The sequence below is a fragment of the Puma concolor genome, chromosome B4 (genome assembly GCF_028749965.1).
Source record: "Puma concolor isolate L17-30 chromosome B4, mPumCon1.1.hap2, whole genome shotgun sequence".
NCBI lineage: Eukaryota > Metazoa > Chordata > Mammalia > Carnivora > Felidae > Puma > Puma concolor.
In genome coordinates this window covers 10,777,913-10,803,505 of record NC_141673.1, presented here as the reverse complement: position 1 = coordinate 10,803,505, position 25,593 = coordinate 10,777,913, and the positions used below count along the sequence as shown (strand labels likewise).

The window sequence follows — 25,593 nt, the reverse complement described above, 5'->3', positions numbered from 1 at the left end:
CGCTTCGGATTCTGTCTCTCCCTCTCTCTCTCTGCCCCTCCCCTGCTCATGCTCTGTCTCTGTCTCAAAAATAAACAAAAACATTAGAAAAAAAAATTTTTTTAACTGACTGGAAGGTACGGAGATTTCCCATATACCCCCCCCACCTCCCCCCATTATCATCAGCTTGCTTTTCAACACTGTCCAACGCTGCAGAGAGGAAGGCTTCCCGGAGGAGGCAGGGCAGAGGCTGAGCCTGGGAGAGTGGAGCAGATTTGTGCGCACAGACTGGGGAGCTGGCTCCCGCAGCAAGGAACTGAGTGTGCCCGGGTGCAGCTGGCATGGGTGGAGCAGAGAGGGCCTGGAGGGAGCCCTGGGGAATGAAGTCACTAGGTGTTCCAGTTGCCTATTGGCGCATATCAACCCACCCCCACATAAACAGCAGCCAGCTTGTTTAGTTTGCGAACCTATAGCTGGTCTCTGCTCACGTGGCATCAGCTGGGACAGACGAAAGGGTGGAAGAGGCTGGACAGCTGGGGCCCCTCGGGCGTCTCCACCTGCGGTCTCCCTGCACAGTCTGTCTCCACAGCACGGTGGCTTCAGGACAGCCAGCTTCCTACATGGTGGTTGCAAAGACTCTAAAGAGAGTCAGGGGAAACCATCACACGTTACGACCTAGCCTTGGAAGTCAGCCAGTGTCCCTTCGGTCACCCTCCGCTGGTCAGAGCAGTCATACGTTCACCCAGGTACGGGGCGGTGGGGGGGCGGGCACAGAGCACGGACTGCACCTCTCGACGAAGGACTGGTAACATTCAGAGGAGCATCTGGCTCTTGACCCCAGGGTTGTGAGTTCAAAGCCCACGATGGAGGGGCGCCTGGGTGGCACAGTCGGTTAAGCGTCCGACTTCAGCCAGGTCACGATCTCGCGGTCCGTGAGTTCGAGCCCCGCGTCGGGCTCTGGGCTGATGGCTCAGAGCCTGGAGCCTGTTTCCGATTCTGTGTCTCCCTCTCTCTCTGCCCCTCCCCCGTTCATGCTCTTTCTCTCTCTGTCCCAAAAATAAATAAACGTTAAAAAAAAAAAAAAAAAAAAAAAGGTCAAAGCCCACGATGGAGGCAGAGATTACTTACTGAGATATAAAACACACTAAGGGGCACAGATCCTGAGCAAACACTCAGTCGATTTTTCCCTTAGGTGTTCACCCAGGTGACCACGACCCAAACCAAGAGACGGAGCGTTTCCAATGGCCCAGTCAAGACCACCTCCAGAGGCAACAACTCTTCCGTCGTTCATCACCAGGGATTCGTTCCAACGATTTTTGTCCTTCACGCGAATGGAAGCACCCGGCGTCTGCTCTTTAGTCCCTGGAGTCTTTCGGTCACCGCGTGTCAGAGAGAACCTTCCATGCGGGCACATGCGCCTATAGATTGTTCTTGCTCCGGAAGAGAATTGCCTCGTGGGACTATACCGTCGGGCGCGCATCGCGGTAGATCCCGTTGGGGGCGCTGTCCGACGGCCGCTGCTGTGGACATTCGGGGCCACTTCTCGCGCTACACGCATCCAGGCACTTCTGCCGGATTCCTACTCCAGGGTGGGCTTGCTCGGTCACAGGGAGGGGCCTCTGTTCGGTCCCCAGCCACCCGCCAGGCAGTCTTGCCACACGAGTGAGTTCCACATCCCCACGAACACAGGCGGCAGTAAGTTTAATTCTAGCCAACCCCCTGGAGGTGAAGTGGAAACCACTTTTTCGAGTGAAGTCTCACCACGAGCCAGTTCCTAAGACAAATGAAAGGAGACGTAAAGCGAAAGCAAACGCTGCAGACAATCGCGACCCTAGTCACCCCAGGGACGTCGCTAAAGAAATGAGCTCAGAAATGGAGAAGCTGTGGGGACTGGGGCCAGCCTGAAGTGCACTTCAGTATAGAATTAAAACTAAACAAGGGAAGAGGTTACGGCGGAAACACACACACACACACACACACAAAATTCAAGTGTTATAAACGCCAACAGAGCAAAAATAATACAAACAAAATTAACTGGGAAGGTCATTCCATCTTCCACCTCAAAGAGTCGGTTCATTCTGCTTAAATTGAAATATGTAGTTTTTGGGTTTTTTTTTTTCCATCACTCCAAATATTCCAAGGGAGAGATGAGAATGGCCGACTGGATACAAATAACCCACCCAAAGACATGCTGCTTACAAGAGACACAATTTCAGGGCGCCTGGATGGTTCAACCTATTGAGTGTCCCGCTCTTGATTTGGGGATCGAGCCCCGCGTTGGGCTCTGCAAGGACAGCGCAGTGCCTGCTTGGGATTCTCTCTCTCCCTCTCTGTCTCTGCCCCTCCCCTGCTCGCGCTATAAATAAGGACATACATACATACCTACAATAAATACGATTTAAACATAAGAACACAGGGGCCCCTGGGTGGCTCAGTCGGTTGAGCGTCCGTCTGCGGCTCAGGTCATGATCTTGCGGGTTTGTGGGTTCGAGCCCCGCGCCGGGCTCTGTGCGGACGGCTCGGAGCCTGGAGCTTGCTTCGGATTCTGTGCCTCCCTCACTTTCCACCCCTCGCCCACTCACACTGCGTCCCTCTCAAAAATAAGTAAACATTAAAAAAAATTTTTTTTTTTTTTTTTAGATAAGAATCATGACTAGAGATAAATGGGACATCTCAGTCAGGAAGATATCATCATCCCGAATTTATATGCGCCCAGGGGCAGAGCTTCAAAATAGAAGCAAAACTTAATGGAACTGGGCGCCCGGCGGGCTCAGTGGGTGGACCGTGCGACTCTAGATCTCAGGGTTGTGAGTTCCAGCCCCATGCTGGATGTAGAGATTACAAGAAAAGAAAAGAAAAGAAAAGAAAGGAAAGGAAAGGAAAGGAAAGGAAAGGAAAGGAAAGGAAAGGAAAAGAAAGGAAAGGAAAAAAGAAAAGAAAGGAAAGGAAAGGAAAAGAGAAAAAGAAAAGACCTCGTTGGAAGAAAAAAAACAACAACAACTTGGGGCACGTGGGTGGCTCAGTCGGTAAAAGGTCTGACTCTTGATTTTGGCTCAAGTCATGATCTCACGGTTTGTGGGATCGAGCCCTGCATCCGGCTCTGTGCTGACAATGCAGAGTCCGCTTGAGATTCTCTCTCTCCCTCTCTCTCTCTGCCCCTCCCCTGCTACACTCGCACGCTCTCTCTCTCTCTCTCTCTCAAAATAAAAAACCAACTCAAAAAGAAAAAGAAAAAAAAACCACTAACAGGAGGACCAGACGAACTAGTCATGGAAGGAGACTTCAACACATCTCTCAACAACTTTATGTGAATTTAGCAAAGTCACTAAGATGGGGTCAATATACAAAATCACCTTACATTTCTGTCCACTTGCCACAAATATAAAACATTTTTAAACTGAAACCATTAGACGCCCAAATGATAGGATAGGAGAAAATCTAGACAGCCTTGGGTTCGGTGATGACTTTTTAGATACGACACCAAAGGTACAATCCATGAGAGAAGTGATTACTCCAAGGTGTTACTTCATTAAAATTTAAAACGTGTGCTCTGGAAAAGACATCAAGAGAATCAGAAGACAAGCCACAAACTGGGAGAAAATAGTCCTAAAGGCATATCCGATAAAAGACTGGTATCCAAACTATACAAAACTCTTAAAACTCAACAAAAAGAAAACAGACAGCCCAACTTAAAAAGGGGGGGCAGGGACACCTGGTCAGCTCAGTCAGTGGACTCTTGATCTTGGGGTCATGAGTTACAGCCCCACGTTGGGTGTAGAGATTATTCAAATAAAAACTAAAAAAAAAAAAAAAAAAGAGGGGGGGAGGAGGGACAAAAGATCTGAACAGACACTGCCAAAGAAGACATACAACTGACAAAGAAGCGCATGGAAAGATGCTCCTGGGGCGCCCGACTGGCTCAGTTGGAAGAGCATGCGACTCTTGATCTCTAGGTCATGAGTTCGAGCCCCAGGTGGGGTGTAGAGGTTACTAAAAAAAAAATTCATTAACTTGGGGTATCTGGGTGGCTCAATCGGTTAAGCGTCTGACCCTTGATTTCAGCTCAGGGCATGATCTCACGGTTCACGAGATCGAGCCCCACATCAGGCTTAGTGCTGACACGGAGCCTGCTTGGGATTCTCTCTCTCTCTCTCTCTCTCTCTCTCTCCCTCTCTCCCTCTCTCTCTGCCCCTCCCCCTGCTCACGCGCCCTCTCTCTCTCTCTCTCTCTCTCTCAAAATAAATAAATAAATATTTAAATAAATAAATAAACTCGGGGCACCTGCATGGCTCAGTCAGTTGAATGTCCAACTGTGGCTCGGGTCATGATCTCACGGTTGGTGAGTTTGAGCCCCACATCAGGATCTCTGCTGACAGTGCAGAGCCTGCTTGGGATTCTCTCTCCCTCTCTCTCAGCCCCTACCCCACTCGTGCTCTGTCTCTCTCTCTCTCTTTCTCTCTCAAAATAAATACATAAACTCAAAATAATTTTTTAAATAATAGACATTTTAAAAAATTGAAGGTGGGGGCGCCTGGGTGGCTCAGTCGGTTAAGCATCCGACTTCGGCTCAGGTCACGATCTCGCGGTCCGTGAGTTCGAGCCCCGCGTCAGGCTCTAGGCTGATGGCTCAGAGCCTGGAGCTTGCTTCCGATTCTGTGTCTCCCTCTCTCTCTGCCCCTCCCCCGTTCATGCTCTGTCTCTCTATGTCTCAAAAATAAATAAACGTTAAAAAAAAAACTTAAAAAAAAAATTGAAGGTGGAGTAGAGCTATATATACTGATGTTGGATAATTGCTTAATTAATTAATATGGATGTGGATATGGATTAATATGATATTAATTAATTAATACGGATATTAATTACTCCAAGATATTTAAAAACAAACAAGAAGTAAAATTATTTTTTTTAATTTTTGTCCTTTTATTTATTTTTTTTAATTTTTTTTTAACATTTATTTATTTTTGAGACAGAGAGAGACAGAGCATGAACGGGGGAGGGCCAGAGAGAGGGAGACACAGAATCCGAAACAGGCTCCAGGCTCTGAGCTGTCAGCACAGAGCCCGACGCGGGGCTCGAACCCACAGACCGTGAGATCATGACCTGAGCCGAAGTCGGCCGCTTAACCGACTGAGCCACCCAGGCGCCCCTAAAATTATTTTTTTTTAATTTTTTTTCAACGTTTATTTATTTTTGGGACAGAGAGAGACAGAGCATGAACGGGGGAGGGGCAGAGAGAGAGGGAGACACAGAATCGGAAACAGGCTCCAGGCTCTGAGCCATCAGCCCAGAGCCTGACGCGGGGCTCGAACTCATGGAGTGCGAGATCGTGACCTGGCTGAAGTCGGACGCTTAACCAACTGCGCCACCCAGGCGCCCCAAAAATTATTTAAAAAAAAAAAAAAAAGACGCGCATCAGGGCGCCTGGGTGGCTCAGTCGGTTGAGCGTTCAACTTCAGCTCAGATCATGATCTCACGGTCTGTGAGTTCGAGCCCCACGTCGGGCTCTGCCCCGGCAGCTCGGAGCCTGGAGCCCACTTCCGATTCTGTGTCTCCCTCTCTCTCTCTCTGCCCCCTCCCCTGCTCTCAATCTCTCTCTGTCTCTCAAAAATAAATAAACGTTAAAAAAAAAAAATTTTTAAGATGCTCAGCATATAGCATGGAACGGCACATTAAAACAATAATGAGATAATTAAAAAAAAAAAAAAAGGGGGCGCCTGGGTGGCTCAGTCGGTTAAGCAGCCAACTTCGGCTCAGGTCATGATCTCACACTCCGTGAGTTCGAGCCCCGCGTCAGGCTCTGTGCTGACGGCTCAGAGCCTGGAGCCTGTTTCGGATTCTGTGTCTCCCTCTCTCTGACCCTCCCCCGTTCATGCCCTGTCTCTCTCTGTCTCAAAAATAAATAAACGTTAAAAAAAAAAATTAAAAAAAAAAAAACCAATAATGAGATTACCCACCCATTAGAAGGGCCAAAATCCAAAACACTGACAACACCAAACGTTGATGAGAACGTAGAGCAACAGGAACGCTCTTTCGCGGTTGGTGGGAACGCGAAACGCTACAGCTACTTGGGAACACAGTTTGGCCGTTTCTAAGAAAATGAAATACAATTTTACCATCAGACCCAGCGGTCGCACTCCTGGGTATTTACCGAGAGGAGTTGAAAATGTGAGTCCACACGAAAACCTGAGCACGGACGTCTGCGCAGCTCCATTCACCATTGCCAAAACTTGGAAGCAACCAAAATGCCCTTCGGTAAGTCAATGAGTAAATAAACCGTGGCATAGCCACACAATGGAATGTTGTTCAATGCCAAACACAATCGAGCCATCGAGCCATGAAAAACCCGAATGCATATTAGTAGATGAAAGAAACCAAAGACTACGTACTATAGGATTCTAAGTCTACGGCACTCTGCAAAAAAAGCAAAAGTGTGGGGACAGCAAAAAGATCCATGGTTTCCTAGGATGGGGGCAGGGGAAGGAGGGGTGAATAGACGAGCACAGAGGATTTTTAGGACAGTGAGGACTGTTCTGTGGGGTACGTGATAGCGGACACATATCATCTCACATTCGTCCAAGCCCATAGAACATTCAACACCATGAGCAAACCCTAATGTAAACAGCGGACTTTGGTAACAATGTGTCAACGTAGTTTCCTTGCTCGATAAACCGGGATGTTGACAGTGGGGGGAGCTCTGCATGTAAGAAACACGTGGAAACTCTCTGAACTTTCCACTCAGTTTTGCTGTGAGCCTAAAACCGCTCTACAGAAAATAAAATCTATGTTAGAGAATTAAACCAAACCATCTATGGGAGCGTCAAAAACATCAACTTCCTAGAAATACAGGTTCCTGCTATCCGCAAGTGTACCTATGAAACTTTTGTAAGCTGAAATGCTATAAAGCGAACAACAATTACCCTTCGTTTATACGGAAACATTTTTTAACATTCCCAGGCCCAAAAAACAACCTCTCTCAGGTTTTGCTGATACCTTAGGACACATCTTGCTAATAGACGCACCAAAGAAATCCAGACAAAGCATCGATTCGCAGACACAGTTCAAAGCTACGGCGGCTTGAGGCTGAGTGGGGTTCTGGGGGCAGGAGCTTGGCGGGGCCCCTCTTCCTGCCTAGGGAGCATGCGGCCTCTGTGACGGCCCCTTGAAAAACCACTGCGGAATGCTAAAAAAAAACCACAGTGAGATTCCATTTCACGGCCACTAGGATAGCGGTAATCAAAATGACAAACAGTACTAAGGGTTGGCCAGGATGCGGAGAAATTAGAACCCCCTCTCTCACACTGCTGAAGGCAAAAAGGGGCAGCCACGTTGGAAAAGAGTTTAGCAGGTTCTCAGAACTTTAAAGGTAGAGTTACCATATGACCCAACAATTTTCACTCCCAGGTATCATATACCCAGGAGAATTGAAAAGATCTGCCCACACACAGATTTACACGTGATGTTCACCGCAGCGCTATTTATAATCGCCCCAAAGTGGAAACAACCTAAATGTCCATCAACTGATTCGCGAATGAACAAAATGTGTATATTCGTACAATTAAATATTATTCAGCCACCAAAAGGAATGAAGTCCTGACGCAGGCTACAACGTGAATGAACCTTGAAGACGTGATGCTAAGTGAAAGAAACCAGACGCAAAAGGTCATTCGTTGTGTGATTCCGTGTATACAAAATGGCCAGAAGAGGCAAAGCCATAGAGACAGAAGGTTCCAGTGGTTGTCAAATGCGGGGGATGGGGACAATAAGGAATGACCGTTACTGGGTATGGAGTTTCTCCGGGGAATGTTAGTAATATTTGAGAATTGGTGGTGATGACTTTATAACTTCGTAAAAGTACTAAAAAGCCACGAAATTGTACACTTTAAAATGGTGAGTTTTACGGTATGTGAATTATATCTCAATTTCTCATTTTTAAAGAACAATTTTGTGTCGTTACAATAAGATCTAAACAAATCGGAGTTAAATAAGACCTAAATAGGGGCGCCTGGGTGGCTCAGTTGGTTAAGCATCTGACTTCGGCTCAGGTCATGATCTCGCGGTTTGTGGGTTCGAGCCCCGCATCGGGCTCCGTGCTGACAGCTCAGAGCCTGGAGCCTGTTTCAGATTCTGTGTCTCCCTCTCTCTCTGACCCTCCCCTGATCACTCTCTCTCTCTCTCTCTCCCTCTCTCTCTCTATCTCTCTCTCTCTCTCAAAAATAAATAAACATTAAAGTAAAAAAAAAAAAAGACCTGAATAAATCGAGGGATATATCATTTTTATGGACGAGAAGACTCAATATTGTAAACATATTGATTCCTTTCAAATTACAGTTTCAACGGAATCCCAATCAAAATCCCTGAAATTAACAAGCTGATTCCAAAACTTATATGGAGATGCAAAGCAAAAGTGTTTTCCCTAAAATACAAAAATAAAGAACAAGGGACACCTGGATGGCCCACTCAGTTAAGCAGCCAACTTCCAGCTCAGGTCATGATCTTGCGGTCATGGGATCGAGCCCCACAGTGGGCTCCATGCTGAGCAAGGAGCCTGCTTGAGATTCTCTCTCTCCCTCTCTCTCTCTCTCTCTCCCTGCCCTTCTCCCCTGTTGCTCTCTCTCTAAAAAAGGAAAAAAAAAAAGAAAGAAAGAAAGGACAAAACTGGAGAACTTACTATACCAGATAACAAGAACTATTTTAAGTATAGAAACTCAGGCCGTGTGGTGTTGGTACAAGAACAAACAAACAGGCTAATGGAACAGAACAGAGTCCAGAAACAACACACACTTGATCTATGACAAAATGTCACTGCAGTGCAGAAAGATGATCTTTTGAGTAAACAGTGCTGGGTCAACTGGACAGAATTGGGGAAAACGTGACTCTGTGTGTGTGTGTGTGTGTGTGTGTGTGTGTGTGTGAAATCTCCCTCTGCCCTCCTCTTAGAAGGATACACGTGGTTGTATTTAGGGCCCAACTACATAATCCAGGATAATCTCCCTATCTCAAAATCCTTAACTTCATCGTATCTGCAAACACTTTGTCATATAAGGGAATAGGTTGCAGGGGTTAGGATGTGCACGTCTTTGGGAGCCCACTTTTAAGCCTACCACAACCCCTACCTCACACCATAAACAGAAATAAACTCTACACCTAAGTGAGAAAGATTCAAATAATAAAGCCTTAGAAGAAAATACAAGAGAACATCTTCACGATCTTAGAACAGGCAAAGGTTTCTTAAACCGAAAACAAAAGCACTAACCATTAAAATATATAGATATATATAGGGGCACCTGGGTGGCTCAGTCAGTTTAGCATCCGACTTTGGCTCAGGTCACGATCTTGTGGTTCGTGGGTTCGAGCCCCATGTCAGGCTCTGTGCTGACAGCTCAGAGCCTGGAGCCTGCTTCGGATTCTGTGTCTCCCTCTCTCTCTCTGCCGCTCCCCTGTTCATGCTCTGTCTCTCTCTGTCTCAAAAATAAATAAACGTTAAAAAAAATTAAAAAAATATATATATATATACTTTAGAAGAGTTAAAAGACAACCCACAAAGTGGGAGAGGATATTTGCAATACACATATACAGTAAAAAGTTTCTACTTGTGGGGCGCCTGGGTGGCTCAGTCGGCTAAACGTCGGACTTCAGCTCAGGTCCTGATCTCGCGGTTCGTGGGATCGAGCCCCACCTCGGACTCCGTGCCCACAGCGCAGAGCCCACTTGGGATTCTCTCTTCCTCTTTCTCTGCCCCTCCCTTGCTCGCCAGCTCTCTCTCTCTCTCAAAATAAATAAACTTAAAAGCAAAAAAAAAAAAAAAAAAAAAAAAAGGAAATTGTACCCCAAACAGCAGACTTTATGCAGTAGTATGGATCAAATGCAGACACGTAATTAAGGGACAAAGGTAAATGCACAAGGTACATTGCGTGGCCACCGTGCGTTTAGAGCAGGAGGGGCGGCGGCGAATATACGCGCGTGGGCGTGTCTACGTGCACTTCTGTAATCCCCCGAAGAGCCGAAGAGAGTGGAAGAAGCTGCCATCGGCTGACTGCCTTTCCGGGGCGGGGGAGGGGGGGGGGGGGAGCTGGAGGCCTGCGTGAAGTTTGCTCAAGTATATTTTCAAAACTAGGAAGCTAGTCCGCACACACTTGGAAGTATTTACAGAAAAAAAACAATGGACACCTAAAAAAAAAAAAAAATGTTGAAAAGCCCAACAGGGTACCTCAGGGAAAGGCTGAGCTCTGAGTTTTTGGGGGGGATTCGGTCGGGATCAGAGAACTGCAGGGGGCCGCCTGAGCCCCGGGCGGGGGGGGGGGTGCTCACACGTGCACCCGGACCCCCTTTGCCGATGGAGAAACAGAGACCCAAGGAGAAGGCGACAGCCCCGCTCGGCCCCGTCCGCCCCCGTCCCGAGCTCAGGTTTAGCTTCCGCTTGTGGATAGCGGCTGCGGCTTTGGAGTCAGACGGGGGTGGAAGGTGGTGTGACCTCTGGGCCGGGGTCCGCTAGCCTGAAAAGTGGCGGTAACAACCCCCACTTCCTACTGATGCGAGCAGAACCGATGGACGGGGGCGGAGCGGCCGCGGACAGCAGGAGCTCTGTAAGTGGCCGCCACTAGCCGACGGCGGGGCGGGGACCCGGCCGGAGCCTCCGTCCGCACTGCTCCGAAAGGGGCGCAAGGTGGCGCCCTCCCCCCGCGCGTCCCGCGAGGTCCCAGCCTCCAGGGCGTTGGCTCCTGCAGGGAAGGGGGGGGGGGGAGTAGGGGGAGGGAAATCCGCGTGGACTAACGCGATCGCGCACTTCTGGGCCCTGGGGGTGGAAGGGGGGAGCGACGGAGGGTGGCTGTGCTCAAGGAGGCAGGGCGGGAGGGCTTGGCCTCCCCGGAAGGAGGGAGAAGGGGAAACAGGATCCATCTGGATCTTGTTTAGGGTTTTGCCCGCGGGTTGAGTGGTGGCCCCCAAAAAGATAGGTCCCGCCTGGAACCTGTGACTGTGACCTCATTTAGAGGAAGAATCTTGGCAGATGTCATCAAGATAAGGATCTAGAGATGAGATTATCTTGGATTGTCCAAAACCAATGACAAGCGTCCTTGCGAGAGCAGACACCGACCGTGTGGGAACAGAGATTGGAGGGGTGCGGCCACTAGCCAAGGAGGCCGCCAGAGCTGGAAGAAGCAAGGAAGGATTCTCCCCTGGCGCCTTCGGAGGGAGCACAGCCCGGCCGGCATTTTGCTTTTAGACTTCTGGCCTCCAGAACTGTGAGAGGGTTCATTTCTGTTTCAAGCCACCCTCGTTTGTGGCCATTTGTTGTAACAGACCCAGGAAATTAACACGGATTTTTTTTTTTTAATTTTTGTTTAATGTTTATTTATTTTTGAGACAGAGAGAGACAGAGCATGAGCTGGGGAGGGGCAGAGAGAGAGGGAGACACAGAATCCGAAACAGGCTCCAGGCTCCGAGCTGTCAGCACAGAGCCCGACGTGGGGCTCGAACTCACGAACTGTGAGATCATGACCTGAGCCGGTCGGACGCCCAACCGACTGAGCCACCCAGGCGCCCCAACACGGATGTTTAAAATCTCCCCCTGCTGCTCGGCCTGTGGATCCCACCCCCAGTAGCCTACAGGATGGTACCCGAGCCCCCCCCAACTCCTGACCCCACTATTTGCTCCCCAGATCCCAACTCCAACCTACCCACTGCTTTCCAAACATGGGCTCTTTCATACCTCTACACTTTTGCTTTCGCTGGTGCTCTGTCTAGGGTGCCCTTCCCTCTGGGTCCCCTGTAGAACTCCTATACACCCTTCAAAGCCCTCCCCAAACATCCTCTCCTAAGTATATTCATGTATCCTGACTCCCAGCACAGCTGGGCTCCCCTCCATTCCCCTCAGCCACTGTGCCTACTCACCCATGTATCATCACAGCCAGCTCAGCTATGGGTCCCCCACCTTTATCTCCTGCCTTCTCCATCCCCCCCCCCCCCCCCACCTACTGCCCTAGCTCAGGCCTCCCCATCTCTTACCAGACCCTTGTGCCACCTCCTCGCTGGTCTTCCTGCCCCAAGCGGGTCCTCCAGTCTATCAACGCTCTTGGTGCTTCGATCTATCTTGTCACTCCGCTGCTCAAAAGCCTTCCATAGCTCCCCGCTGCCCTAAGGATGATGCCCAAAGGGAAAAAGGTACTTCACATGCCTCTCCCCCCCTCGCACCCCACCCCAGCGATGTCTAACATGCCCTTGTGCTACATGCCTCTGTGCCTTGGCATAAGCAGTGCCCTGGGAGGCCCCCTCCCCGTATAACAGGAATGCTCTGACCCACGTTCTCTGCAATACCCACCAGTCTGCAGCGACGACAGCTATAACATCTTCGGACTGACCACCCACCAGGTGCCCATCTAAGTGCTTTCTACGTGTGGACCCTTGGAGTTCTCATAACAACCCCGGGAGAAAAAGCACCGTTACTGTGTCCACGTCACAGGTGGGAAAACTGAGGCCCAGACGGAAGAAGAGATCAGAAATGGCAGAGGTCTGCGCTGTCATTCCTCCCGGTGGGGGCCTCAGAGCTGTTGAACACACTGTTGAAGCCTCCCCTCATTCACCCCGCGGCCCCCCACCCCAGATTCATCGCTGTCCCCTCCGTGGCTTCTGGACTTTGTGCGCACACCCCTCACGGCACTGAGCGGGAGGGACCCGATGACGCGGTGGTCACCCCACCAGGAAGCACCCAAAAACCTTCTTTGCTTCCCTAGGCCCGCGGTAACCGGTGCGGGGTAAGGGGTTCAATAAACCAGAGGGAGGAGTGAGCCACTGAATGGTTTCCAGGTCCTAGGAATTTTTCACCCTCCTCAAAGACAAGAATAAGTTATGCAAATCTCTGGAGCCAGAACTTTCGCCTTCTCCCTCCCACTCTCCCTCCTCCAACCCCCCTCCCCTGGTTTCTGGGAGGGCACTGGGCTCTCCAGAAAACGCCCCAGGCTCTCTAGTGGCCCGTTTCCTGATCACAGACGAAACTAGAGCTTAAAGCTGGTGAATCACTAACAGTCACCAGCCAGGGCCTGTTGGGGTGTCGGGCAGGAAGGGAGAAACCAGGTGCCCCATCCACCTCCCCTAATCCTACCCCTGCCACCCCCAGCCCCGTCATCACTGTGCGAGTGACCTCCTGAGCCTCTGTAGCCTGGGCGACGCCAGGTGGAAAGGGCCTAGCCCTGGATGCAGGTGACTTTGAGCAGTTCCTAGACTGTCCCCGCTCCTCACCTCCACTCGGCCACTCCCAGGTTCCAGTGAACCTACCACCAGAACGCTTGCAAACCCGTTTCCCATCCCGGGGCTGGCGACTCACTGATGACACCCAGGGAGGTGCAGCACCCCCATTTGAGAGGTAGGGAACCCACCTCAGGAAGAAGGAACTACGGAGCACCCATAGGAGGTAAGGAGGACATGGGAAGCTGCATTCCAGCTCTCCGCCTGCCAGAGGGTTTTTGTTGTTTTTTTTTTTAATTTTTTTTTTCAACGTTTATTTATTTTTGGGACAGAGAGAGACAGAGCATGAACGGGGGAGGAGCAGAGAGAGAGGGAGACACAGAATCGGAAACAGGCTCCAGGCTCTGAGCCATCAGCCCAGAGCCTGATGCGGGGCTCGAACTCCCGGACCACGAGATCGTGACCTGGCTGAAGTCGGACGCTTAACCGACTGCGCCACCCAGGCGTCCCCAGAGGGGTTTAAAGCAAGACCAGCCAGTTCTTGATTCCAAGGTCCTACTCTTAAAAGGACAAAGGAGGGGTTCCCAGCTCCTACCCCAAGAGTCTAGAAGCCGCTTGTCAAGTGTTCCAGGGGCTCGAGGCAGGTCAATAAGATGGGAGCGATTCTAAGTACCTACACCTCACAGGATTGTTGTGAGACTCCTATGAATAACATAGAAAGGGTTTAGAGCCGGTGATGCGATACTCTCCAAACTGTAGCTGTTTTTTAAAGGGTCTTTTTTTTTTTTTTTAAACGTTTATTTATTTTTGAGACAGAGAGAGACAGAGCATGAACAGGGGAGGGGCAGAGAGGGAGGAAGACACAGAATCCGAAACAGGCTCCGGGCTCTGAGCTGTCAGCCCAGAGCCTGACGCGGGGCTCGAACTCACGGACCGTGAGATCATGACCTGAGCCAAAGTCGGACGCTTAACCAACCAAGCCACCCAGGCGCCCCTTTAAAGGGTCTTTTGAAGGACTCCCTTTCCAAGAATGAAGCATGTGGAGTGAATCCTTGTCATCAGAGAGGAATGCTCCCCACACCTGTCTGGGAGAAGCTCAGGCCTGGGGCCTCCTTATAAATCCTGAGACTGGTCCCCCCCCCCCCCAGACCTGCCAGGTCAGAGTCCGGGGGTGGGAAGCTGATATCTTTAATAAGGGCCCCAGGGGTTCCTTGAATCAGCCAAGTCTGGAATCCCAAAAGAGTTGGGAAGTCAAGTCACTTTTTGAAGATGCTTCTGGTCAATACACCTTCCTCCCACCTGTCACCCTGTCCTTGGGGGAAAACCAACTTTCTCTTGTTCCCAATTAGTAATACCACTATTCGTAAACTGGTCTAAGCCCTCACTCATGCCAGGTGCTTTGCTAAATTAATTCTACCCACCAACGGCCTTCTGAGGCCGGTTCTCTCTTTAGCCCCATTTTACAGAGGCGGACACTGAGGCCAGAGACCTGGGTCCCAAGGTCATAGAGCTGGAACTTGGAAGAGCCAGGGCTCTATTCGCCGCCACAGTGTGGCCTGTGCCAATAGCCCCAGGTCCTCTGAGAAGGTGCCTAGATGCCCCGGGGCAAGCCTCTTGGGAGCCTGCGGCCTCTCTGGGCAGCTGCACAGAGCTAGAGGCCAAGGTCTCAGTCCCAGTCTCCAGGACCTTCTCTTCACCATGGCCACGTACCCATACCGAATCCTGCTGGTTCCTTTACCAGACTCCCCTCCGCCTCCTGGACGAGGGCAAAAGCGGGTGCTCCAGAGCCAAGGAAAGTCCAGGCTTTGGGGCACCCCCCACCCCACACGATCTCCCCTCACTCCCTCACCTGCTCCTTTCTCCAGCCCCATCATGTCGCTAGCACCTCTCTAGAAGGGCAGTGCCTTTGACCAGGCTGGTTCCTGGGTCAGGCACACCGTTTCCTGCCTGATGGTAGACTTCCATGTTGAGAGGCGGCCTCCTCCAGGAAGCCCTTCCTGACTGCCGGCTCTGGGTTAGCTGGCTTCTCCGTGCCCCCGCCACTGTCTAGAGGATGACTGCCTCAAATAGTCATGACCTTGTGGCTGAAGGATCCATATCTCCAGGTACTCTAAGCTGGCCGGGAAGGGGGCGTCTGGCAGAGACAGAGGACAGGTGTCGCTCACCTCCTTCTGGGTTAGGGAGGGAGGGCAAGAGGGACAGGGCCAGTCTCCCTGCCCTGACTCTTCCTCTGGCCGTGACCTCCAGGCCCTGGGTCAATACCTGTTGGGCAACCAAAGGACAGATTGGGAGAGGCTGACTGGTGGGGGAGGAGGGCAGGGCTGTTTGCTCCCCGAGGGGCAACTTTGGCCAGCTCCTCCCCTCCACCTGACCCCCGGCGGCACCTGTGCTCTGCTCGGACCTGGGACTTGGAACATGGAGGGATTCTGTGAGGTGTTGAAGACTTGTCTTGGTCTGAGGTCTCTCCAGTGGTCCTGAGCCTCCAGGCAGCCCCGCCCCACCCTCCGGAGACGGTGAAGGAAAAAGAAGGCTGACGGAGTTGCTGGCCCGTGGCCCTTGCCCGCAGATGAGAGACTGTGGCTGCCAGAGGCTGGTCAAGCCAGAGCTGAAGTCTTGTGGCCCCCGCGGGGCAGGATGGGGTCTGGCCTCCTCCCTCCAGGCTCCCACAGCCTCCCCTATCCAAGCAAAGGGAGGGCCCTACGGTTGGGGGAAGAGAATGGGGCGTGTCGTCCAGACTTGGAGGGGGCTGTGCCCTGGAGCCACGGATGCTTCCTGCGGACGTTCGGGACGTTGGACTCCCACATTCCTGGCCATTCCAAAGACTCCTCACTCCTCCTCCCTTCTCGCCTTCCCCAGTGTAGGGGGAGGGCAGTGGCCTGGGTCTGAGCTAGCAGCGTGGGGCCTCTGGGGGGGGGGGGGGGGAGGGACTGAGGTCTGGGCTAGAGGGGCTGCTGCCCGGGAGTCCTGTCCCAGGCGCCGCCCCGGGGGTCCTTGTGATTCTCATAAACAGGAAGTCCCCCCCCCCACCCTCGCAGACAGGCCCCTGTGTGTACCGTGGCCGGGCTCTGAAGGCCCAGCGGCCCTTGACCTCTCCGGCTGCTTCCTGTTAGCTGGGCCAGAGGAGAGAGAGCGAGACAGAAATGGCCTGAGATGGGGAGAGGCCTGAGGGAGTGTGAGAGCAGAGAGGAGCACAGTGAGGCTGAAGGGTCAGAGCACATAGTAGGCACTCGAGAAGTAACATGCCCTAGGCTGCGGTTGGATAGGGAGGAGAGGGACCCCCCCCCCCGCCCCCGGGGAAAACAGCACAGTTAGAGAGAGGCTGGACCTTCCCACCCCGGCCCTCACTGAAGCCTAGCACATAGTAGGTGCACAGAAAGTATATGACACCTATGTTTTGGATAGGCAGGGAGGGGGTGCTCTTGGGGGACAGCACTACTGGGGGAAGGGGACAAAGGGGCTCCCCTGGCCCGGCTGCGCCTGTGGGTGGACAGCCCCCAAGACTCAGCATCCCATTGTCCCTGTCTGGCCCCCACCCCACCCCATTGCTGGCTGGGCCAGGCCACTGTCTCAAGGCCCTTTATTTTTAAAATCCCTGCGGTGTTCCCACCCCAAACCGAAGGAGCCGTGCCAGCCACAGATCCGCCTGCGGCCTGGGCTCAGGGCCCAGAGGCGCTGGGGGTGGGGCATCCGGCCACCCCGCAGCTGCCGAGGCAATTCCGGGAGGACTTCTAGGCCAGCCAGCCTGCCAGGCAGAGTAAGGAGGCCCCTGGGATGCCCCCACCCTGGGCCCAAGGTGTCAGCCCAGAGGCCCCCTAAGGCAGCCACCAGATCTGTGTGTTAAGCCCAGGGGCATGTTCTTCTAGACAGCGTATCTTGTCTCCCCACATTCCACCAAAAACGAACGCGTGTGTGTGCCGCACCTACTGTGCGTCAGGAAGGAGGCACAGGCTCGACCTTGTGGGGGCGACAGGTGGGCCAGTTGTGAAGCAGTTGTGAAAGAAGTCCCCAGCTCCCTCCAGGCTGTGTGGCCTTGGGCAAGTCATTCAGCCTCTCTGAGATCAGGCTCCTCCCCCGTAAGATGGGACAATGATAGATACCACAAAAGGCTGTGGGCCATCGCACGCACACAGCAGCGAACAAGACAGTCATGGGACCTGTCCTCGTGGAGCTTAATGTCCTGGGGCGGGGGGGGGGGGGGAAGGAGGGGGAGGGGGGCCCCTGTATGAACAAGGTCACGGCAGTCAATCAAGACACGACACAGAGGGACAGGAAGGAGGGTGCTGGTGGGATCAGGGGCGGGGGCAGAAGTGAATTTAGAGGAGCGGTCTTGTAGGCTTTGGAAGGGGTGACTGGGGGCTGAGAAGAAGGCAAATTTTCACTCCTCTTGGGGAAGAGGGTTCTGGGCCGAAGGAATAGCGGTGCAAAGGCCCTGGGGCAGGAATGACCTGAGATAATGGGTAGGGGAGGACTTTGCAGACTCTCGAGGGCTGTGCACTTGGCCTTCCGAGTGGTATTGTTATTGTCATTATGTCAAGTATGGGGAGGAGACAGGAATGTCAGGCAGACTCAGGCCAAGGCTGATAGCTGTCCCTGAATCCCTTCCCCTTGGCTTCCTCCACCTAGAGAATGGCAGGCTGGCCGGCCGATGTGCGTGGGCCCTTGGACTACAAAGGGCGTTCACTCTGGCCCAACTTGTTTTCCCCTTTGAGCCTCCCAACAGCTATGAGGTAGGGCAGGCAGGGTTTATTATCCCTGTATCCATTTGATGGATGGGGAAATTGAGTCAGGGGGTGGGCCCAGGACGGTGGTGGTGGCTTGGTGAGATCACCTAGCTCATTCACGGCAAAACCGAGCCATGGGCCCAAGTAGCCTGGTCCCCAGACTAGTCCATTCACCCCGCAGTGGCTCCTGGGGTCCCCCACCTTGACCACCTCCCCCATCTCCCTACCTCCCCCCCCCAGCATCTATTCCGGCACCCACAGAGCAGCACACAGACTCCACCAGGAGGTACCAGCCTCCTCCTCCCCCCCCCCCACACCCCCAGGCTCTAGCCAGAGAAGAATGCAGCCTGACCCTCCCCGTGGGAGCTCTGGCCAGAGGCCTTGGCAGAGGAGAGGCGGGCTGAGTCAACAAGAGGTTGGCAGGGGCTCAAGCTGCCCACCGAGGTGGAGTCAGAGACCTACATACCCATACCCCATACCCCATCCCTCGCTCTCCATGCCACCCGCCCTGCTCCTGGTCTGGGCACCAGCCAGCCCAGTTAACCCCTGCGGGCCTGACAGGGGAACGGCCTGGTGGTAAGAATCGATCGGGGCGCCTGGGTGGCTCAGTCGGTGAAGCGTCCGACTTCGGCTCAGGTCACGATCTCGCGGTGTGCGGGTTCGAGCCCCGCGTCGGGCTCTGTGCTGACCGCTCGGAGCCTGGAGCCTGCTTCGGATTCTGCGTCTCCCTCTCTCCCTGCCCCTCCCCCACTCGCGCTCTGTCTCCCTCTGGCTCAAAAATAAATAAACGTTAAAAAAAAAAAAAAAGCTTAAAAAGAATCAATTGATCCATCACCCTGCAGGGAGGCGCTGTGGGACCTCAGGTAGGTCACTCCACCTCTCTGGGCCAGTGGCCTCACCCGTGAGATCCTCTCCTTACCCCTGAGGATGTTGTTGGAATCTTTATGAATGAATAAAGACCATTCTGCACATAAAAGTGTACCAGCCACTGTGTCTCTCCTCTGCGAGCTGGAGGAGGGATTCCTGGGTTCAAAGGCGAGAGTGGCGCCCCATTGCCAGGGCCAACAAGCAGGTGCTTAATGAGTACTTGCTGTGATGTGACCATTGAGTCCGTGGAATGACTCAGGAAAGTACGAGAAGCCTAAACATCTGTGATCGTCATGACACCCCCCCCCTCCCCCGGCCTGTGTTTGCAAAGCTCCTTCCCTAGGCATCTTCTTTGATCACGGGCATTATTATTCCCATTTCACAGATGAGAAAACTGAGGCCTGGGGAAGCCAAGGAACTGGCCCAAGATCCGCAGCTTGGGACTGATTGGAACCAGGCCTTCTGACTCCCAGGCAGACATTTGGAAAGGGGGAACCTCTGGGGGCATCTGGGTATAGCACCAGGAGGTGGAAGGAGGAACGGTGAGCGGGGGTTACAGAGAGTTGATTTCTGTTCCGTTTCAGAGAGAAGTTCTTGACCGGCAGAGCTGTCCTCTTGGGGGTGAGCTCCCAGGGACCAGAAAAGTAGTGGCTACGACCCATCAGTCAGGGATGCTTCTGAGCATGTCCGGCCCCACAAGGATGTGCGTGTGGCACGTGAGGTTCCTTCCCACATACTGAGACGGACGGAACAGGGTCTCTTGGGGGGCTCAGAGCCTTTGCCCTCGAGGCAGCAGGGCACTGGGGACACTGCAGGCATTGGCTCGAATCCAGTGGGAACACTTCCAAGCTGTGAGAGGTTGAGGAAGTAACTTTACCTCCTCGGCCTGTTCGCTCGCCTGCGGAACGGTGCTGCGCGGACCACAGCAAACACAAGCACCAGGCCCGGAGCTCCAACTCGAGTCTGACATTTAGGAGGTGCTTAATTAATATTCCCCTGGCTTCTGATGATCGCCCTCTGGCCATCCATCCAGGAGAGGCAGGAAGAAACCAGGAGCTAAGAAGCAGCGGCAGGGAGGAGAATCACTGGGTGAACCCAAGACTCAGAGCCAGGACCGCCGGGTTCGATTCCCAGCTCCAGGGGAACAGGCAGGTGCCACGAATGAGTTGCCTGTCTCTCCTCTGTAGACCACGGATGTGAACGCCCTTCACGCACCCAGGAATGAGCCTCTAGGGTGAGGAAGGAGCCCCCAGCCCCATCCAGACAGGGCCACACGAAGCCCCAAGGGCCGGGCTAGGCCGGGGGTGGGGGGATGCTGGAGATGGTCAGGCCAAGGCAGCACTGGCCTCCAGCCCACGGGCCTATCTCTCGGGCCAGGCTGGACGGCAGAGAATGGGCTATTGTCTCTGCTCCTCAAATACTTTTCCTGTCCCCCTGGCCCCTCCTCTCTCCACACCCAGCCCCCAACATCGAGAACAAAGGTCTCCGGGAGGACCCCTCCTCACTGCCTTTCCATCCAGGCTCCTGGACGCCTGGCCCAGCTCTGGAGAACCTGGCTCCATCACCCCTGGGACGACAGGGTCACCTGGCCCTGACCCTGTCCCTCCCCGCCTCCTGCAACGACAGACGCCTCAGACCCCCCCCACCCTCGCCTCCATCCATCCACCTGACTGTCCTCCTCAGGGGTGGGGCTGGAGGAACTGACCCTACATCCTTCCTAGTCCCCGAAGCAACTTCTTGTCCTGTTCTCCCATAGAAAGGGAGCCTCGTGCCTGGGGGCGGGGGGTTGGGGGGGGTGGGGGGGGGAGGAGGCCCTTCCCCGCCCCCATTTCCCTGTAGAGCAGTGAACAAGGAATCAGAGCTGAGTTGGCCTGGAAGGGTCCCGCTGAGAAAACTGTTCCATACGGCCAGCCCCGTCCCCAGAGGCGTTTCCGGCCCTGACAGCTGCCTGCCTCCGGGAGCCACGCTCTCCCTCTGGGCCTCACGGCCACGCCCTCCAAAATACCCTTGGGATTAACTGCCATCCCGACCCCACTGCTCCCAACAACCCACTCACACCCAGGCATCACCTCCAGAAAACAGCCGGGGCCGGGCGGCCAGGGACTAATCTGCCATCACCTCGTCCTCCGGCCCCACGCCAGCCCCGGGCCGGGCCCCGATTCCCCTCATTACTCAGCTGTCACTCCAGCTGACTCCCCGTGGGGCACACACACTTGGTGCACCCAGCCTGGCTCTCCTGCCTTCGGGTTCGCACAGCTCCACGCGTCCGCCCGCCTCTTCCAGGGAGCCTTCCTGGAAGCCCTGCCAGGTCTGTGCTCTGTCTGAGCCTTGTCTGTCTGTGAGCCTGTCTGTTGCATCATATCGGGCTGGGAGCTGGCACACAGTAGGTACTCCACAGATGCTCACCCACACTGAAGGCGGCCACGGGGTGGGTGGCTGCGGGGACTGCCAGCTCTCCGGCAGACCGGCTGTGCAGCCCCGTGACAAGGCCTGCCCTCTCTGGGCCTCAGTGTCTCCACAGCCCCTCTGAGGCCCTGACACTCCACAACCAGTGTTGACTCTTGGGGCTCTGCTGTAAAGAGGAAGGAATGGGAGGGCTGCAGTTTCCTTCCAGAAGGGTCTCCATCCCCTGGCTCCCTCAGACCACATTCCTGTCCTCAAGGTCAACCAGGGGAGAAAAACTTGGGGCTAGGTTGCAATCTAGTCTGTTAATGAGGAAACCCCAACAGGGATCCCAAGGCACCCCACTCCTGAGGGCAGCCATCACGGGGGGGCAGAGCAGTGGCCCGGGCTAGCCCAGGCCACACTATAGAGCGCCCGGCGTTCGAGGCCTCTCTCCCATCCTCCATAGTAGACCCTTCCCAGCTCATCTCCTACCCTCCTGAGCCCTGTCCTCTCCCCAGCTCACCTGCGGGCAATCTTACCCCAAGATACAAAGCCCAGCTCAAATAGCACCTCCTCCAGGAAGCCTCCCTAGACCTCCTCCATTAGTCCTCTGGCTCCCTGGCCCCTTCTACCACTGTTTTGGCCCTTCATCCCCACCAGGATCCTGGCCTATATCTTCCCTCCCAGACCAGAAGTCTCTGGAGTGTAGGAACTACACTCTTTACTCACTGCTGCCTCCTCACAAGGTACCTCACCCTAGGGCCTGACCCACAGAGGGAATTTACTTAATATGTGTTCAATGAAATCACCTCCAGGGGAAAGGAGGATGATAACAATAGTGATCTCGCCACCCTTTCTTGACCATTAGTTACAGGCCAGGCAGCGAGACTTACGGCTTATCGGAGACGACGCAGATGAGGCGCAGGCAAAGTGGCCTGTCCAAGGTCACTCTGCTAGGGAGCGGCAAAGCCGGGATTTGGACTCAGTTTGTGTGACTTGCAAATACACGCTGGGTCGTCCAGGTATCGCGTGGGCGATAGTCTCCTTGGCCCCGTTGCTGGTCTACCCTAGCTGACAAACCAATCTGCCTCACAAACTCCCTCGAGAACCCAATGCTGTCCCCTTCCCCTGCGATGCCTGTGTGTGTCCGAGCCCCTGCCAGGGGGCTAGCCCACAGGGACTCTCCCTAGAGTGGTCCCGGGAGGAGGGCACCTGCCCTGATGGTGGCGGCAATCCTAGACAAGGACTCCTCTCCTACGCCGTGACCGTTCGTTCCCCAAACGCGCCAGAAGTACAGACATCACCGTCTCGTGGGAGGATTCACAGATACCAATATGGAGGCTGGAGCAGGTGTAGAGGAGAGGCTCGCTCTGAAGGAGGATCTCCAGGAGGAGGGGACATTTCAAAGGAGCCTTTAAGGACGTTTTGCCCAAGGGTGACCCACTGAAGAAGGTGAGTGAGGTCTGTAAGTGCGAGAGAAAGGAAGACGTGCCCAGAGACCCGTGAAGGTCGACAGAGGCCGGGTGGGGGTCAAGGCCAGCGCTTCATCGGAGGGACAGGGAAAAGAATGGGTGAATGCATGAAGGGACAGGTGGGTGAGCCAATGGGTGTGGGTCAAAGGATGCTGGATGGATAGAATGGGTGGGTAGACACATAGGCGTATAAATGGACGGGGGTGGAAGGATGCATGGGTGAGGACAGACGGGTGGAGGGGTGGATGAATGAACGGATGGGGGTGTAGGCAGTGGGTCAACGGAAGTAAGAAGTAATTAGGTGATTGCGTGGGCATGGGTGGGAGGTCAACGAATGGGTAGGTAAATAGATGAGCAGAGGGGGAGTAGACGCATAAGTAGGAGTGTGGGTAGTGTGTGGAAAGATGGGTTGGTAATTGCATCCATGGGTGGACGGACCCCTGAACACTCAGGAGAGAGAAGGCGGGGAAGACCAATCAATGGGCCACTGAGCATCTGCTCAAACTGCCCAGACCCCCACCCAGACGTCGGGAGGGAAAGGGTACCCGCTCCGCTCCCCAGGGGGAGGCCGGGATGAGGGCTGACAGATACGGCCAAGCCAACTCACTCAGCTCAAGGATCCCACTCCAGACCTCCCTGGAGCCGGGTGGACAGCCGGTAGCATTCTTGAGTCCCCAAGGGGGAAGTGCCCCGCTCTAGCTGTGTCCTGCTCTAGTCCACAGAGGTCTCCCTGCCCAGAAACTGCCTCCTTCCCATAAGCCCTAAGCCTCAGCCCACCCGGTCTGCAGGGGTGAGTGGAGGGGGCAGCTGAGCTCTGTGATTAGGCCGAAGGGGCCCGGTTCCTCTAGGACAGAGGAGGAGCTAGGGGCTCCCAGTAACTAGCTGGGAGACATTTGTTCTGCATTCTACACGGTTATTATGGCTCCCCAGGGTTAACCCCTGCGCTCCTGGCCACCGCCCCTCCACAGGGAAGGGAAAGGGACCGCGAGAAATCAGTGGAGGACCAAAGCACGGGAAATGGGGGACTGACCATCCCTGCAGCCTTCACAAGGGTGCCAAGACCCCTCCACTCCTCCCATTTTCCAGAGGGACACACTGAGCTGGATCAGTCTCCGTGGAGAGGGTATTTCAGTCTGGAGAGAGGCTTTGAATAAAAGGGAGAGAGCTGCTCGAGTTGCTCATAGCGTCAATTTACCCGTCGGTAAAATGGGGCAAAGAATTCCTGACTCATGGATTGCTCCACCGTGAGTTAGTGGAGACAGAGTGCCTGGCACCTTGTGGGAAGGTTCTCAGGCACTGGTCCCCTGCCCCCGGCTGGAAGTTGGAGAGGACGGAGCGAGCGTGCGGTGGGTGGTAACCCTTTCCACTCAGACTGCTTTCTCAGCCATCTCCGGGCTGGCAACAACTAGCAGATGCCCGCACTGGCATTATACCCATTTTATAGACAGAAGAAACTTGAGGCTCAGAGAGGCCAAGTGACTTGCCCACAGTCACACGATGCCCGGGAAGCCGCCGGGCCAAGATCTGAGGTCAGGGCCTTTGACACGGCACTAAACTGCTTCCTTGAAGGCCAGCTGTTCTGGGGACCCTCTGACTAGAACCACCAAGTAATGTATCGTCTAACCAGGTCACCTTCGAGAGTGAAAGACTTGTTAATAGTCATGCTGGGACCGACCTGGGCAAACAGGGAAGTGTGGCCATCCTGCCACAGCAGGAGGCTTTGGGCAAGTCATTACACTTCTCTGCAAAGCAGACACGAGGGCGGGATTGTCCCTATGGGGCTCTCACGATGACTAAATGTCACAGTGCCGGTAAGAGACTGGAAGGCCCGGGGTTCATTCGATGTTCAATAAAGGCAGGTTATTATTAATGCTGTTAGTGACAGTGGCCACTGGTCTCTGCCTCCATCACTGCCCTTCCAGTCCATTCTTGGCTAAGAGTAAGACCTTCCAAGTACACATCTGAGGGGCCCCTGGGTGGCTCAGTCGGTTAAGCGACCGACTTCGGCTCGGGTCACGATCTCGCGGTCTGTGAGTTCGAGCCCTGCGTCGGGCTCTGTGCTGACAGCTCAGAGCCTGGAACCTGCTTTGGATTCTGTGTCCCCTCCCTCTCTCTCCGCCCCACCCCTGCTTCTGCTCTGTCTCTCTCTGTCTTTGAAAAATAAATGTTAAAAAACAAAAAACAAATACGCATTTGACTCATGCCGCCTGCTGGCTTCCCCATCCCGGCAGGGGCGAGGCTGAACACCTGGCCCAAGGTTAAGCCCCCAACACCTGGCCCAGTTCTCTCCTAGCCCTTGACTGTGCTCCCCACCATCCCTGCCCTTCTTCCTCACCCATGCTCTGCAGCACCCCTGAGACCATCCCCGATTCTCTCCAGGACAAAGCCCCTCCAAGCCTGAGCTCTGACCGACGGGCGTCTCAGTCCCACAGCTGTGCCACTTGAACAAGTGCCGGAATTCTTTGTGCCTCAGTTTCCCCATCTGTCCATCTCTCTAGCTGGGGAAATAACCCCGTCCCTGGGTGGCATGAACATTCGGGGAACCACTGAAAGAGGCCCAGCGCTCCGTGAGCAGCCAAACCTTGTCTCCTCCCCCTGTGTGTCAATATGGCCCTCGTCTCCAGCCAGGACAGCATTCAGAGGCTTTCCGCCAGCCGCGCCTGCCTCCTCCATGTGGATCCTTAGCTCTGAGTCTTTGCTTGGGTTGGCTCCCCGCACGACACAGGCGTGTGCACTCCTACGGCCCTCCCCCTGCCTATGTGTCCTTTACAGCTTAAGTCAGGTATCACCTTCTCTGGGAAAACTTGTCGGGCCCCTCCACTCCCCTGCAGGCTGTTAGGGGTGTCTCCGGGCAAGGACAGCCCCCGGATTTTCTGCCTGTCCCCAGGGAGCTCACAGTCTGAGGGGAGTATCCGAGGAGGGCAAAAAAAAACATGAGGCAGGGATCAGAGCCCTGTCTCCCCTCCTTGAGGGTGACACAGGTGCCTGTG

The 25,593-nt window shown here is 54.1% G+C and overlaps 1 long non-coding RNA gene across 3 annotated transcripts; it reads right to left on the bottom strand.

The window, feature by feature from the left end:
• Positions 1–1,111: 1,111 nt before the first annotated feature.
• LOC147578905 (uncharacterized) lies at positions 1,112–16,263 on the bottom strand. Of its 3 annotated transcripts, XR_015253317.1 has the most exons (5): positions 15,008–16,263; positions 11,983–12,111; positions 6,999–7,159; positions 6,128–6,205; positions 1,112–1,753 (listed from the first exon to the last, which is right to left on the bottom strand). It is a non-coding gene; the product is annotated as an uncharacterized LOC147578905 (long non-coding RNA). The 3 variants fall into 3 exon arrangements; XR_015253319.1 differs by lacking the exon at positions 6,999–7,159; XR_015253318.1 differs by lacking the exons at positions 6,128–6,205; positions 6,999–7,159.
• Positions 16,264–25,593: the final 9,330 nt, after the last annotated feature.